This window comes from Ranitomeya imitator, chromosome 6 (genome assembly GCF_032444005.1).
Source record: "Ranitomeya imitator isolate aRanImi1 chromosome 6, aRanImi1.pri, whole genome shotgun sequence".
NCBI lineage: Eukaryota > Metazoa > Chordata > Amphibia > Anura > Dendrobatidae > Ranitomeya > Ranitomeya imitator.
The window spans coordinates 327,058,344-327,075,519 of NC_091287.1; the positions used below are offsets into that span (position 1 = coordinate 327,058,344).

The 17,176-nt window shown below is 46.6% G+C and overlaps 1 protein-coding gene across 2 annotated transcripts in view; it reads right to left on the bottom strand.

Annotated features, from left to right (window-relative positions):
• DEK (DEK proto-oncogene) overlaps window positions 1–16,191 on the bottom strand; it is a 94,414-nt gene extending 78,223 nt beyond the window's left edge. The window contains exon 1 of one of the 2 annotated variants that reach the window (XM_069730847.1): window positions 15,895–16,191. The gene's annotated coding sequence lies outside the window, so the exon portion shown is untranslated. The remainder of the gene's footprint in view (window positions 1–15,894) is intronic. The other variant, XM_069730848.1, reaches the window with a different exon arrangement.
• Window positions 16,192–17,176: the final 985 nt, after the last annotated feature.

Genomic DNA, 17,176 nt, shown 5'->3' on the forward strand with positions numbered 1-17,176 from the left:
TCCCACTTGGCTTGGTCCCTAGAAGGCTTCCTAAGACAACCTTCTACTGAAGGAACGTCTGTAGGAAGGAGTTGACAGACTGGGAAGTTTATTTTTATCATCCCCCGCTTCCTCCAGAAGCTCATCCAGGACCGGTCCAAAGAGATAATCCCCTTCACATGGAATAGAACAGTCTAGGCCTGGCCTTAATATCCCCGTGCCAGAGCTTCAGCAATAATGTTCTTCAAGCAGCATTTAAAAAGGCCTACTGCTTTTGCCACCATCCTGACAGAGTCTGCAGAGGCATCTGACAAGAACACCACGGCACCCTGACTCACTGGTAAGGTGTTTAGAATAGCTTCCAGCGAGGCTCCTTTTAACTGAGTCTCAAGCTCATCTAGCCAGATTATCATTGACCTGGCCGTACACGTAGATGCCACTGTTGGCCTCAGGGCTCCTGATGACATTTCCCATGCTCCCTTAAACATATCTGCCTTCTACTCCAGAGGGTCTTTTAAAAAGGTCCCCAGGTCCTCAAAGGGCAATGAGGATTTTTTTTGACAACTTCTACATCGAGTTTTGGGGCCTTATCAAAAGTGCTTGCTACAGGGTGCTCAAAGGGGTATTTCCTCTTAAACGTTGGGGGAACGGAGCCCCTCTTATGGGCTCTTCCACTCCCGGCGCACCAGAGAATGGATTTTCTCGTTTAAGGGGAAGGACCTGCGCTTCCTTTGATCTAGTCCCCCAAACATGACGACATTCTGAACTGAACGTTCTGGCCTAGACTCTACTATCCCCATAGTGCTTCTGACCGCTTTCACTAATTATTTACCCGGTCAATGGAGAAACAGAAGCAGCCAAAGTTATCTTCCAAAGAAGAGGATGATGAAGGAGATGATCTGGAAGAGTCCTCATCCCCAACAAAGTCAATAGAGGATGCTGATTCCAGGAACTTAGACCTCAGTCCATTCCCCTTCGAACAGGCACATCATGGACTCCCTCACTTCTGCCTCAATTATAGCTTTCAGGCTTGTAGCGTAGTTAGCCGTCTCCTCAGCTATCGTCTGCTGGACACAGGACAATCTTTTCAGACAAGAGTCCGGCATGGGGAAACTGCAAAGGGCAGACTCCTTGTGTCTCGACTTCCCTGCGCACTTCTTTCCCTGGCAGGATCAAGAGAAATATGGGGACAACTACATCACCGAGTGAACTTTCCCAAAGATCACTTACCAGTGCCGCAAACGAATAGGTACCAGATTACGAGGAGGGTGCATCTCAGCCGACTCGTCCACTCTGGAGGAGCTCCTGCAGCTGGACCTTTCTGTTGAATCCCGACTTTCGCTTGCCTGGCGATCTCCCGTATTCTCACAGGTCTTCAGCCGGGCTGCACAGGGCTTCTGAACAGGCTGCTGTGCAGGGTGTACCTGCTCCTCGCTTGACTCCATCCTTCTTGAATCAGGAATAGTCCCAGAAGCACTGATGATTGTGCATGTGCCCATTTTAAACCCTAGGCATACCCCCCCATATCCAGGTCAGCAGGTGCTGGAGCCTTTTCCTCCCCCAGATCAGCCATGCCCCGGCATGATGAGACCCCCTAAGCTCCCCGCTTTGCAGGCCCATGACCGTGCCACCGGCCCGCAATGGACACAGGTGCCTCCCTTCTGGACCACAGCCATGTGACCGCGGCACCGCCTTGCTGCTTCATCTGGCTGCGACCACCAACAGGGACGCGTCCCCAAGCTCCGCCACCAACACGTCAACATGGTGACCCCGGCTGTTATGGCTGGCAATCAGGCAACACAGCGTGCAGTAATCAGCGCACATACAGAGATCTGGCAATAACCAAAAACAATAGGACGAGCTCTGAGACGTGGAATCTCTGTAGACTGCAGTACCTGATCTATCCTCACACAACTATAAGCAGCAGTGGATTGCGCCTAACAACTACCTATGCAACTCGGCACTGCCTGAGGAGCTGGCTAGCCTGAAGATAGAAATACAAGCCTGACTTACCTCAGAGAAATACCCCAAAGGAATAGGCAGCCCCCCACATATAATGACTGTTAGCAAGATGAAAAGACAAACGTAGGAATGAAATAGATTCAGCAAAGTGAGGCCCGATATTCTAGACAGAGCGAGGATAGCAAAGAGAACTATGCGGTCTACAAAAAACCCTAAAACGAAAACCACGCAAAGGGGCAAAAAGACCCACCGTGCCGAACTAACAGCACGGCGGTGCACCCCTCTGCTTCTCAGAGCTTCCAGCAAAAGACAATAGCAAGCTGGACAGAAAAAAACAGAAAACAAACTAGAAGCACTTATCTAGCAGAGCAGCAGGCCCAAGGAAAGATGCAGTAGCTCAGATCCAACACTGGAACATTGACAAGGAGCAAGGAAGACAGACTCAGGTGGAGCTAAATAGCAAGGCAGCCAACGAGCTCACCAAAACACCTGAGGGAGGAAGCCCAGAGACTGCAATACCACTTGTGACCACAGAAGTGAACTCAGCCACAGAATTCACAACACCCGGCCGCATCATAGGGCCCACCCAGGACGTGTCACCAGCCAAGCACCCGACCACCCCGGTCGCGGCACACCTCCCGACGAGTCACCAAAGCCCCAGGACACACGTCACAGGCAGCAGCACGCCGGAGACCACCCACGCAGCACCTGCACAGGAGTACTTACCTTCTTCCGGCACTGACCTTCAAGAACTGGTAATCTTCCACCGACACCACTCCACCTGCACCACTCACTGTTGTGCAGTCCACCCTGGACCCACCGTGGTACTTCTAGGGATCCCGCACTGGCCGAGGCAGGGGACCCCGCTATCTGAACGACCGGCTGGGCCTGGGATCCGTTGATCTTCAAAATGTATGTCTGTATGGATAGGGTTCCCGTCGAAGACAGGAAACCAACTGATGCATGGGAGAGGTGCCGCCCTTTTAGGTCTGTAGGGTTCCTGTCCCTGAAGGGCAGATTCCCATTCTCGTGGTGCTGTCATGGGAGACCAAATAAAAAAAAAAAAAAAAAAAGTTCTTTCAGCCCCAAATTCTCACACATTCACAAGGATAGCAGAAGAAAACAGACCCAAACATTTGTGCAATTTCTCGAGTGTGCCCATACCAAATATGTGGTTGAAATCTACAAAGTGCAAAGCTCAAAAAGGGAAGAAGCGCCATATTGAAGTTCAGATTTGCTAGACTGGTTTGAGGGTGCAATGTCACATTGGGAAGGCCCCTGAGGTGCCAGAACAGTAGAACCCCCCCATAAGACTTTAATGACTATTGAACACAAACTCACCACATGTATGGTTTCACCATGGTGACAACTAGAAGTGACCCATGTTTACAGTAGTTATAAAGGCCCCCCTGAAGATGATGGATGAAATGTGCTCGTTGGGATTGAAGGCAGGAGCAACTCACATACTTTGTATATAGCGATCCACTACACAGGAAAAACAGGTTTACTCATATTATCTATTCTAGTGGTCAATACAATTATGAGCAATTAATTAAATCTGAGTCGTTATCATTTTGATTAGGATACACTATATGCACTTTGCATTACTTATCCTGACAGGGTGACCATTACTATTTAGGTCTGATTTGTTTATATGCACTATTGCACTTTGTACCCTTGACCGCGGTTTTCATGCGGAATTTGTGCGGATTCCTATTGTGGAGCAGGTGTAAACCGCAGCGGAATCCGCACAAAGAATTGACATGCATACATACACATTGTATATGTTTTCACGAATATTTGAGCCCATGGATCCATTCTATGTCCATTTTGCAAGCCAGCAATCTCGCCGTACGGATGCCATACGGATTACATTCGGAGGTTTACATGCGCAAAATACGCAGCCACACCCTGCCTACGGATGACATACGGATCATTGTTTTGGGATCATTTCAGCGTATTTTGTCTGTAAAATACGGACCGCATTTCCCTGCGCTGAGTGTGACGCCGGACAAAAAGTTGGTTTTCATCATAGTGGTACAGACCATAGTGAAACAGTCAGCTATCATAATATTTTTAGAGCAAGTGTTTTTCTTTCTAGCAACTATTCCGAATTTAATTTTTTTAAAGATGATTTACTAATAAAAATGTAATGTTTTTATAACTAATAAGGTGTCACTTCTAGTTGTTACCATGGTGAAATCAGACACCTGGTAAGTGTGTTTAATATGCAATATTAATAACAAGTGCTGTCCACATATCAAGGGTCATTTTGTAATGAGAACAATTATTGTTAACCTCTGAATGAACTCATAGGGGTGCAGTGATCATATTGAACCCCCTAGCTGTGTCAGAATTTTAAAATGGGTAAAAGAAAAAAAAAAAAAAAAAAAAAAAGTATCAAAATGTATCCCACAATTTGTGATGAATGTAGAAATACCCCATTATGTGGCTGTACAGTACTGAATTCACATTCAAGTTAGCCAATTTTGGAAAGTATAACCCTTTAAGAATTTATCTACAGGCGTAGCGACGATTTTGACTCCATGAGATTTCCAGAAACAAGAAGCAGTGGATGTTACCGAGTGAAAATTGCAAACTGGCGTTGTAGTGACCAATACATTATGCCCAGCTCATGCACCTGTTAGTTAGGCAGGCTCTCATCACTAGAGAAATGCCAAACATGTGGATGCTAAATGTGGATTAGGAAAACTGGGGCTCAGAAGGGAAGGGGAGCAGTTACATTTGGGAGTGCAGAATTCACTGGATTTCTTTTGGGAAGCAAGGCGCCATTTTGCTTTTCCAGAGCCTTTGTACTATCAGTAACGTAGAAGCTCCTATAATTCCACTGATAGATGACGAACCTTAGCGGGGACTTGCTTTTTTTGTGTGCAAATTTAAAGCTTTTATTGGGAACATTTTACATAACTATGGGATTACATTTATCCGGTACTCTACACTGAGCACTTACATCTGGGTTTCCATCTAAATCTCTGAGTGACGCGAATCAGATGGACCCCTCCCCCCCTCCCGAGGGGATCCGTTCACTATAATGATGCAGCAGAGATACTCTGGACTAACTGGCCTCTGTTAAGCGGTGTCCTTTTCAGAAATTATAAGAACTGTGGCCGACAGCACTTTAATGCACGCCTAAAAAAAAAAAAAAAAAAAAAAAAAAAAAAAGACAGACACCACACCAGATCATATGCCAGACGATGTCCAGTGCCTCCATCTGCCTCATTATAGGTAATCTTCTGCAGAGGGCTCCGGCTGAGTCACACATTTCAGAGATTTACAAGGAAACCCCGCTGTAAGCAGGACCGCGACGTCACCAAAGGTCCTTCACTCACTGCATTCTTAGGAACGGAGGCAGACGCTTGCACCGCTGAGAGCCAGGGTCCGTCGGAGGGGTGAGTATATCCATATTTTTTATTTTTATTCTTTATTTTTTACATGAATATGGATCCCAGGGCCTAAAGGAGAGTCCTCTCCTCCAGACCCTGGGAACCATACGCACCGCACACGCCGTATAAGATGACTGGGCGTATAAGATGACTCCGTCTTATACGGCGGGTATATCCCAAATTCCATATTTTATATGGAAAAGTTGGGGGTCGTCATACGCCCAGTCGTCTTATACACCAGAAAATACGGTACATAAACAAGAAGCAAATTTGACTTGCATAAGATAGCTACTTCCGTTCATCATTCACCTGCCAAGAGAGGTACACGGGTGTCTACTGGATCCTATGATAGCACGACGCAGTGTTTGTTCTGGGGACATGAAGTGGGGAAGACAAGATCTAGTAGTGATTTCGATTACTACAGCTTTGATAAAACAGATGGATTTGTAATGTCCATCATGTCACATTGCAAACAGCATAATGATGACTGGGCAATCACCATTCAAGGGAGAATCGCGTACTTTGGGAAGGACTTACATGCTGCAGACTGGCTGTATTATCGTTCATGTGACAAACTTTCGGACAAATTACGGAATTCCTATACGTCATGGTGGTGGATCTACTACAAAGAAAGAAACTGCGGAAGGTAGGGAGGCCGATGGATATGGACCAAGAGCAAGCGTTCTTGAGAATGTGTGCATTTCTCAAGGACAACGATGAAGAGCAACGGACTCACAGATCTTGCAAAGAAAATGACAGTATCTTGTAGGAGACAGTGCTGCCTATAGTAATAAATGGCTGAGGTATAGGCTGGAGGAAAGGTATGGCGATTCGCTATTCATAGCAGAGTGTGAAGGGTTGCCTAACATTGTAACATTCCATGAAAAGACCAGAATAATCCTGAGGGACCATTTCCGTAGTCAGGAAACGTATGAAGAAGCCCAGAAGAAATCCATCATAGAGACTAAGGCCAAACTAATCAAGAGCGATATCAAGTCTAATATCCCATTTTTAACCGATGAATATCCGAAGACTTCTTCGCTTGAATGTCAGTCTGCCTTAGATTATCTCCCCCTGAGTTTGCTTTGCTTGCTTGAAACCCTCTTGGTTGGAAAGGACATTCACAGGAAGGTCGCAAGCATTGGACAATCAGTTGTTCAGGCTGTACGTCCCAGGGCTGTAATAGCTCCATTGCAGCTTGGGTTAGCAGTCCAGCTCCATCATTTCAGGTCTCGATTTCTTGTAGACATCTCTCAGCCATGGGATATTGAGGCAAGAACATCAAGGACGAGAAGAGATCATGAAGACCTGGAGAAAATTGCAGATAAACTCAAGACCTTTTCACCTTTCTCTGATGAAGTGTCTCTTCGCAACATTATCACCGGTGTCAATGCAAATAAAGGATGTGAATGTCCATAACCTATTCACCATTGGCAGGGAAATAGTGGCAACAATGGAGGGTCAATCACTGTCTTCAATTAAAGGGAACCTGTCACCTGAATTTGGCGGGACTGGTTTTGGGTCATATGGGCGGAGTTTTCAGGTGTTTGATTCACCCTTTCCTTACCTGCTGGCTGCATGCAGGCTGCAATATTGGATTGAAGTTCATTCTCTGTCCTCCATAGTACACGACTGCACAAGGCAAGATTGCTTTGCGCAGGCGTGTACTATGGAGGACAGAGAATGAACTTCAATCCAATATTGCAGCCAGCATGCAGCCAGCAGGTAAGGAAAGGGTGAATCAAACACCTGAAAACTCCGCCCATATGACCCAAAACCAGTCCCGCCAAATTCAGGTGACAGAGTCCCTTTAAGTACAAGCGGTCAATGAAAGCAAAGACCCAGGCATCCAGTGAGGCTACTGACTTTGCTAAGGACAAAACAATAGACCCCGCTCTTTTGTTCCAAAGGTTTCTTGTGGTGTCTCAAACTGTTCATCTTTCCCTTGATGAGGTGATGGCCTATGAACTTTCACCATATCCACCATCCCTCTTTGAGGCAAAACATCTCTTACGCAAACCAAACAAAGCACAACTGATGGCTGCTATAAAAGAACAGAGTTCAGATGACGCAGTACTCAAGAATGTACCAGAAGTGGAACATTATGTTCTTGACGGAGGTTCTCTTCTCCATCGTCTGAAGTTGTCAGAAGGAAAGACATTGTTCATTCGCTGAAGACTATGCATCTTTCACACTAAAGCACTATGGTAAGGCTACAATAGTATTTGATGGTTACATTGGAGGACCAAACACTAAGGACATTACCCATCAGCGACGGCGCAAAAACCGAACACGTAAAGTGAACATTGCTGAAGGAACGAAATTTGTCAGGAAAAAGGAGGCCTTCCTTTCGAATGTGGAGAACAAACAGTCTCTTACCAATCTCTTTTCACAGCACATGAATCACAGAGGTTGCCACGTAATACAATCAGAGGGGGATGCAGATGTGGAGATTGTTAAGGCAGCAGTGTCAATGTCATCCAACAAAAGTACTAGTCTCATTGGCGAAGATACAGATCTTTTGGTGTTGTTACTTCATCACGCATCAACCAGCGATGGCAACAAGCTTTATTTCTACTTGGATGAAGGGAGTCCTGCAACAGTATACGACATTAAGGTTATGAAGAAGTTCCTAGGAAACCATGTCTGCAGCAGTCTTCTGTTCCTTCATGCATTCACGGGTTGTGATACCACTTCCGCAGTTTTTGGAATCTGAAAAAAACTCGATCTACACAGGGTTTTGAAGGGAGACTCGGTCTTAACCCCTTAGTGACAGAGCCAATTTGGTACTTAATGACCAGGCCAATTTTTGCAATACTGACCACTGTCACTTTATGAGGTTATAACTCTGGAACGCTTCGACGGATCCCGCTGATTCTGAGATTGTTTTTTCGTGACATATTGTACTTCATGTTAGTGGTAACATTTCTTCGATATTACCGTACTTGCGATTATTTATGAAAAAAACGGAAATATTGCGAAAATTTTTAAAATTTTGCAATTTTCAAACTTTGTATTTTTATGCCCTTAAATCAGAGAGATATGTCACGAAAAATAGTTAATAAATAACATTTCCCACATGTCTACTTTACATCAGCACAATTTTGGAAACAAAATTTTTTTTTGTTAGGGAGTTAAGGGTTAAAAGTTGACCAGCAATTTCTCATATTTACAACACCATTTTTTTTTTTAGGGACCACATCACATTTGAAGTCATTTTGAGGGGTCTATATGATAGAAAATACCCAAGTGTGACACCATTCTAAAAACTACACCCCTCAAGGTTCTCAAAACCACATTCAAGAAGTTTATTAACCCTTTACGTGCTTCACAGGAACTGAAACAATGTGGAAGGAAAAAATGAACATTTAACTTTTTTTTGCAAACATCTTAATTCAGAACCATTTTTTTTATTTTCACAAGTGTAAAAACAGAAATGTAACCATAAATTTTGTTATGCAATTTCTCCTGAATACGCCAATACCCCATATGTGGGGGTAAACCACTGTTAGGGCGCACCGCAGAACTTAGAAATGAAGGAGCGCCGTTTGACTTTTTCAATGCAGAATTGGCTGGAATTGAGATCGGACGCCATGTCACGTTTAGAGAGCCCCTGATGTGCCTAAACAGTGGAAACTCCCCACAAGTGACACCATTTTGGAAACTAGACCCCTTAAGGAACATATCTAGATGTGTGGTGAGCACTTTGAACCCCCATGTGCTTCACAGAAGTTTATAACGTAGAGCCGTGAAAATAAAAAATTGCATTTTTTCTACAAAAATGATCTTTTTGCCCACAAATTTTTATTTTCACATGGGTAACAGGAGAAATTAGACCACAAAAGTTGTTGTGCAATTTCTCCTGAGTACGTCGATACCCAATATGTGGGGGTAAACCACTGTTTGGGCGCACCGCAGAGCTTGGAAGAGAAAGAGTGCCGTTTTACTTTTTCAATGTACAATTGGCTGGAATTGAGATCGGACGCCATGTCGCGTTTGGAGAGCCCCTGATGTGCCTAAACAGTAGAAATCCCCCACAAGTGACCCCATTTTGGAAACTAGACCCCCCATGGAACTTATCTAGATGTGTGGTGAGAACCTTCAATGCCCAAGTGCTTCACAGAAGTTTATAATGCAGAGCCGTGAAAATAAAAAATATTTTTTTTTTTCCACAAAAAAGATATTGTAGCCCCCAAGTTTTTATTTTCACAAGGGTAACAGGAGAAATTGGACTGCAATAGTTGTTGTCCAATTTATCCCGAGTACGCTGATGCGCCATATGTGGGGGTAAACCACTGTTTGGGCGCACGGCAGAGCTCGGAAGGGAAGGAGCGCCTTTTTGGAATGCAGACTTTGATAGAATGGTCTGTGGGCATTATGTTGCGATTGCAGAGCCCCTGATGTACCTAAACTGTAGTAACCCCCACAAGTGACCCCATTTTGGAAACCAGACCCCCCAAGGAACTTATCTAGATGTGTGGTGAGAACTTTGAATGCCCAAGTGCTTCACAGAAGTTTAGAATGCAGAGTCGTGAAAATAAAAAATATTTTTTTTTTCACAAAAAAGATTTTGTAGCCCCCTAGTTTTTATTTTCACAAGGGTAACAAGAGAAATTGGACCCCAGAAGTTGTTGTCCAATTTATCCCGAGTACGCTGATGCCCCATATGTGGGGGTAACCCACTGTTTGGGCGCACGGCAGAGCTCAGAATGGAGGGAGCACCATTTGACTTTTTGAGCTCAAAATTGGCTGTCGTGTTTGGAGACCCCCTGATGTACCTAAACAGTGGAAACCCCCCAATTCTAGCTCCAACCCTAACCCCAACACACCCCTAACCCTAATCCCAACCTGATCCATAATCCTAATCACTAACCCTAACCATAATCACAACCCTTACCCCAAAACAACCCTAATGTCAACCCTAACCATAACCCTAATCAAAACCCTAAATCCAACACACCCCTAATCCTAATCTCAACCCTAATCCCAAACCTAACCCTAATCCCAAGCGTAACCCTAATGCCAACCCTAACACCAACTCTAATCCAAACCCTAACCCTAATCCCAGCTCTAACCCTAACTTTAGCCCCAACCCTAGCCCTAACTTTAGCCCCAACCCTAGCCCTAAGGCTACTTTCACACTTGCGTCGTTTGGCATTCCGTCGCAATCCGTCGTTTTGGACAAGAAACGGATCCTGCAAATGTGCCCGCAGGATGCGTTTTTTGCCCATAGACTTGTATTGCCGACGGATCGTGACGGATGGCCACACGTCGCGTCCGTCGTGCACTGGATCAGTTGTGTTTTGGCGGAGCGTCGGCACAAAAAAACGTTCAATGAAACGTTTTTTTGGTACGTCGCATCCGCCATTTCTGACCGCGCATGCATGGCCGTAACTCCGCCCCCTCCTACCCAGGACATAGATTGGGCAGCGGATGCGTTGAAAAACTACAGCTGCTGCCCACGTTGTGCACAATTTTCACAACGTGCGTCGGTATGTCGGGCCGACGCATTGCGACGGCCCCGTACCGACGTAAGTGTGAAAGAAGCATAACCCTAAATTTAGCCCCAACCCTAACCCTAAATTTAGCCCCAACCCTACCCCTAATTTTAGCCCCAACTGCTGTTCTCCTGCCGGCCGGCAGATGGAGACAGATGGCGGGCGCACTGGGCATGCGTCCGCCATGTTCTTCTGCCGGCGGCCAGGAGGAGCAGCAAGAGGATCCAGGGACCTAGGTGAGTATGCTAGGGTCCCCGAATCCCCCTATTTCTCTGTCCTCTGATGTGCGATCACATCAGAGGACAGAATTACACTTTACTTTTTTTTTGCGGTCGCCGGTAAACAGTTAATTACCGGAGATCGCAAAACAGGGGTCGGTAATACCGACCCCGATCATGCTCTTTGGGGTCTCGGCTACCCCCGGCAGCCGGGACCCCAAAGAATCTCCCGGTGCCGGCCGGCGGGCGCACTGCGCATGCGCCCGCCATTTTGAAGATGGCGGCGCCCACCGGGAGACACGAGGAGCATCGGGGGAGCTAGGTGAGTATTGGGGGGCCACCTGGGACCCCTTTTCTCTGTCCTCCGATGTGCGATCACATCGGAGGACAGAGAAATTAAAAAGATCGCAAAAAAAAAAAACGCGATCGCCGGTAAACGGTTAATTACCGGCGATCGCAAATGCGGGGTGGGTTAAAAACCCCCCGAATCATGTTCTCTGGGGTCTCGGCTACCCTCGGCAGCCGAGACCCCGGAGAGAAAAAAAAAAAAAAAAAAAAAAAAAAAAAAAATCGGCCTCTGGGGGGCGCTATGGACTTTTTCCACAGCGCCGTTAATTAACGGCGCTGTGGTTTAAGTACCCTTAGCGGCCGCCGTTAAAAGGCGTATCGGCGGTCGCTAAGGGGTTAAATAGCTGTGCTAAAATCTTTTCCACACCTAACAAAAACAGAGCTGAGATTGAAGATGCCGGGTGTAAACCATTGGTGGCCTTGTTCGGGGGCAAACCTGGAGACAATCTGTCTGCAATGAGGGATTCTACTCTCTGCAAAAAAGTTGGTTCAGCCAAAATCTTTGTTACACCTGAATGACTGCCGACGTCCTCTGCAACAAAGTATCATGCCCTTCGACGTTACCTCCAAGTGATGCTTTGGATGGACAATGGTGAGGCCATGGACACTACTGAATGGGGATGGGAATTGCAGAACAGTCTAGTTCCAGTGATGATGGATACTTCACCCGCGCCAGAAAAACTTCTGAAAATAATTCACTGCAATTGTTCTCATGGTTGTAGTACACTTCGGTGCACTTGCAAAAGACACGGACTTACCTGTTCACGGGTATGCGGACCATGTCAAGAAGGGCATTGTGACAATATGAGTGAGGAAGCAGTGTCTGATGATGAAAATAGTGACTATTGACCTGACACGCTTATTCAGTGATGAAGTAGGTCTTAAAATGCACTGTGTATTAATTCTATCATTTCTAGAAATGTACATATATGTCATGACGTCATTGATGACGTCATGACCTCGCCTATCCATGTAGTTCGTATAAAACTTTGTATAAAAATTGTTATAAGAAAATATATAGTATACAAAATGCAAACTCTTCTGTAACCTAAAGCTACAGCTTTGAAATAGGGAAATATTCGTTATTTTTAGTGCGATGGCTGTCATCGTCTTATGACGTCATAGTTAGGACCATTGTGGTAATCAATTTTTGGAAAACTTAATGTTTTTCCCCACATATAGTAATAAAAAAAACGCTTTTTTGGAATTTGTTCTGGGTCAAACCGTATTTTGACTGGACTACTTGTTAGATCATGCACTGAGCATGCTCTAACGATTTGTTAGAGCCTGGTGACCAAGATGTTGTCATGACATCAGGTTACCATGGAAATGATTGATTGGGCTCTCATTATGACGTTGAGTGGGGCACCGATAACAATAAATCTGGCACCCACGGCAGTGCTAGTACACCAAGTGCCATATGCTCTCCCAAATTATAAGGCTCATCATTATTATTATTTACTAGATGGTGGCCCGACTCTAAAGCGTCGGGTAATCTAGAATATGTATTTATGTATATATATAGCAGCCACATAGTATATAGCACAGGCCACGTAGTATATAGGAGCCATGTAGTATATAGCACCATTAATTCCATGGTGCTGTACATGAGAAAGGGGATACATACAGCATTATAGATATCGTTTACAGTAAATAGGTTTACAGTGAGACTGGTAAAGAGGGGAGAGGACCCTGTCCTTGCAAACTTACATTCTATAGGATAGTGGGGAAGAGACAGAAGGTAGGGGTGAGCCGGAGGCTCTGGCGGCAGTGAGGCGGCGGCTCGGTTATTGTTGGCTGTAGGCTTTCCGGAAAAGAGATGGGTTTTCAGGTTACGTCTGAAAGATCCAAGGGTGGTGGATAATCGGACGTGTTGAGGCATGGAATTCCAGAGGATGGGGGATATTCGGGAGAAACCTTGGAGGCAGTTGTGTGAGGAACAAATAAGTGTGGAGGAGAGTAGGAGGATCGAAGATTACGTGAGGGAAGGTATTGGGGGATTAGTTCAGAGATACAGGGAGGGGACAGGTTGTGGATGGCTTTGTAGATCAGTGTTAGTAGTTTGAACTGGATTCGTTGGTTAACTGGGAGCCAGTGAAGGGATTTGCTTAGGGGAGAAGCAGGGGAGTAGCGAGGAGAGAGGTGGATTAGCCAGGCAGCAGAGTTGAGGACAGACTGGAGTGGTGCAAGAGAGTTAGCTGGGAGGCCACAGAGGAGGGTGTTGCAGTAATCGAGGCGGGAGATGATGAGAGCATGCACAAGAGTTTTGGTAGATTGTGGGATGAGGAAGGAACGGATTCTGGCAATATTTTTGAGTTGGAGGCTACAGGAGGTGGCAAGAGCTTGGACGTGAGGTTGGAAGGACAGGGCAGAGTCGAGAGTTACCCTGAGGCGGCGGATTTCAGGTGCGGGAGAGAGCGTATTGCCATTTAACATAATAGATTGATAAGGTAGGGGGGATATGTGAGGTGGGGGAAAGATGATAAATTCGGTTTTGTCTACATTGAGTTTAAGGAAGCGAGAGGTGAAGGAGGATATGGCTGACAGACACTTCGGGATTCTGAACAGGGAGGTGACATCTGGGCCAGAGAGGTAGATCTGAGTGTCGTCTGCATACAGGTGGTACTGGAAGCCATAGGACTTTATTAGTTGTCCTAGGCCAAGGGTATAGATGGAAAAAAGTAGGGGCCCAAGGACAGAACCTTGAGGGACTCCAACAGAGAGAGGGCGGGATGAGGAGGTAGTGTGGGAGTGGGAACGCTAAATGTGCAGTTGTTTAGGTATCAGGCAATCCAGGACAGGGTAAGGTCTTTGATGCCAAGGGAAGAGAGAATCTGTAGCAGTAGGCAGTGATCGACTGTGTCGAAAGCAGAGGACAGGTCAAGAAGGAGGAGGATGGAGAACTGTCTGTTAGCTTTGGCTGTAAGTCATTAGTAATTTTTGTCAGGGGAGTTTCGGTGGAGTGGTGGGGGCGGAAGCCAGATAGGAGGTTGTCAAGGAGAGAGTTAGATGAGAGGTGTGAGGAAAGTTGAGCATGGACATGCTGCGCAAGGAGTTTTGAAGCAAATGGGAGCAGTGAAATAGGGCGATAGCAGTTGGGTCAAGGTTAGTTTTTTGAGGATGGGTGTGATGGTGGCATGTTTGAAGGTAGAGGGGAAGGTACCGGAAGAGAGCGATAGGTTGAAGAGATGGGAACCTGTCACGTCAGATAACGCTGTTAGGCTGGGTTCACATTTGCGTTCAGGTTCAGGAGGGATGCATACTTTCTCCCTGAAGCGCTGCCTATTTCTGTATGCATCCTGCGTACCTATCTTTAACATTGGGTATGCAGGGACATGCGTTGTATGCCGATGCGTCCGCATGCGGCGATTTGACGTGTGCGGCGACTGCACGAAAACGCAAAATTTTGCTTTTTTCATGCAGTCACCACACAGGTCAAATCGCTGAATGCGGACGCATCGGCTTACAACGCATGTCCCTGCTTACCCAATGTTAAAGATACGGTAGGTATGCAGGGAAACCCAGAATGCACACAGAAGTAGGCAGAGCTTCAGGGAGGAAGTATGCAGCCATTCTGAAAGCAAATGTGAACCTAGCCTTAGAAAGGTGCCTGGACGACATATTGAAAGGGCAGCTACTTGGAGAAAATGAACTTTATTCCTCCTGGGAGCTGCCGGCATTTAGTCACGCTGGCGCAGTCCTCAGTGACAGCTGTGAGCACACCCCAGCCCTTTGACAGCCAGGCTGTGCTTACAGATGTGACATTGCACGTTTTCTGTCCTATGTCATTTGACATTGCTGTGCATTGTTCATTTTACAGGTGCTTTTTGCCACCTGAAATAGAGGCTGCAAGTACACAGCCTTAAAATCACCAACTGTATTCCACAAGTCTGTAAAATGGCCACTTGTTTCTAATTTTGCATATAAAAAAAAACAACTTTTTAAACCCTGAAATACAAATAAAATAAAAGCCAATGTACCCAGAACGGTACAGAGTCAGGTTTCCCGACCTTACTCCTCTTTCTATGCAGAAAGCATCATTCTCAGTGAAGGACATGGAAGCCTCGATGGCTCGGGGTCAGCGCGGTAATGGATTCGTGTACAGCCCTGTTCTCGGAGCCATGAGGCGTCGCCGTGCTACAGATCACAATTATTAACGTTTCCCTGAAGGATCCAGGTCATCATAATGAAATTATGTGGTGAGCGCTGCTCCCTGCAGACATGATGACAGCTCCCCAGGCTGCACCTGAGCTCTATGCACAAGCAGAGACCGAGCGGCACAGACCGTCCATGTATAAGGGGCCGTGCCGGGCATCATCAGGTGTGAGCAGCGTACACGGGGGACATTACGGGGGCCCCCGAGTCCAGTCACCCGCCCATCAGGCTGCGCCCCCGCACTGGAGATGAGCAGCAGCTACCGCCGAGCACACCGTTACCTCACACATACGGAAGTGGCGGGGCCACAGTCACGTCCCGGACACTCACCGTGGGCTCAGGCCGGAGAGGAGATGGCGCAGCGGGAAGATGAGAGATTTACAATTAGAACAGACTGGAAGCTTCCGCCAGCCCTGCGGCGACTCCCGAGCTACGTGCAGCTTGTGGCTCCGGTACACCGACTCCAGACACTGTTCCCGCCAGCAGAGCAGCTCATACACGGGAGGAGATAATATTTACTTATTTTTTATTTAAAATGGCGGTGGAAGAGCAAAGCGGGAAAACAGCGACCAACCACAGGCGGAGAGGAGGAGCAGCGCCCTGTTAGGGCGGGAACAGGACACAGCAGAGCTGACAGGACGGAGGGGCGGCGGAAGAGGAGAGGCCCGTGCTGTAGGCAAGCACAGCCCTCCACCGGCCGGGACAGCTCTGGAGCTAGAGGAGCAGCCTCCATGGCGGGAAATGCTCGGCGTGTTTTTATGGCTGTGAACGCAGGTGTGACGTGTGAGCGTCCGTGCAGACTCCGGGAGGCTTCTTGGAAACGTCGGAATAAGTTCACACAGGGCGTCTTTGCTGCTTTTTTTTTTTTTTTTTTAAGCAAAACCTGATCATCTTGGCAGGAAAGAAGCTGCGTCAAAAACGCAGGTTTAGGCTATATTCACACTTTGCGGATTTTGCTGCGGAACCGCAGCGGATTTGACCGCTGCGAATCTGCAGCAGTTTCCCATGAGTTTACAGTACAATGTAAACCTATGGGAAACAAAAAACGCAGTGCACATGCTGCGGAAAAAAAACGTGCGGAAACGCTGCGGTTTACATTCCGCAGCATGTCACTTCTTTTCTGCGGATTTTCATCTGCTCCAATAGGAAACTGCAGATGAAAATCCGCAGAAGAAACCACAGTAAAAACCGCGATAAATCCGCAGTAAAAACCGCAACGGGTTTTCACTGCGGATTTTGGAATTCTGCTGCGGAAAAATCCGCAGTGGAATCCGCAAAGTGTGAACATAGCCTTAGGCGTTTTTGGTGCGTTTTTTTCTTTATCCAGGCTAGTGTCTTTGGATTTTCAGCAGCAAATAATGATACCTGCGTTTATGCTGCACTTTTTCAACACCCATTCAAGTCAATGGGTGAAAAAACGCTGAGGCTATGTTCACACATAGCGTCCTGTCCCTGCGGGTTCTCCCGCAGCGGATTTGATAAATCTGCAGGGCAAAACCGCTGCGGTTCTCCCTGCAGATTTATCGTGGTTTGTCCTGCGGGTTCCGCTGCGGGATTTTACTCCTACTATTGATGCCGCATATGCAGCATCAATAGTAATGTTAAAAATAAT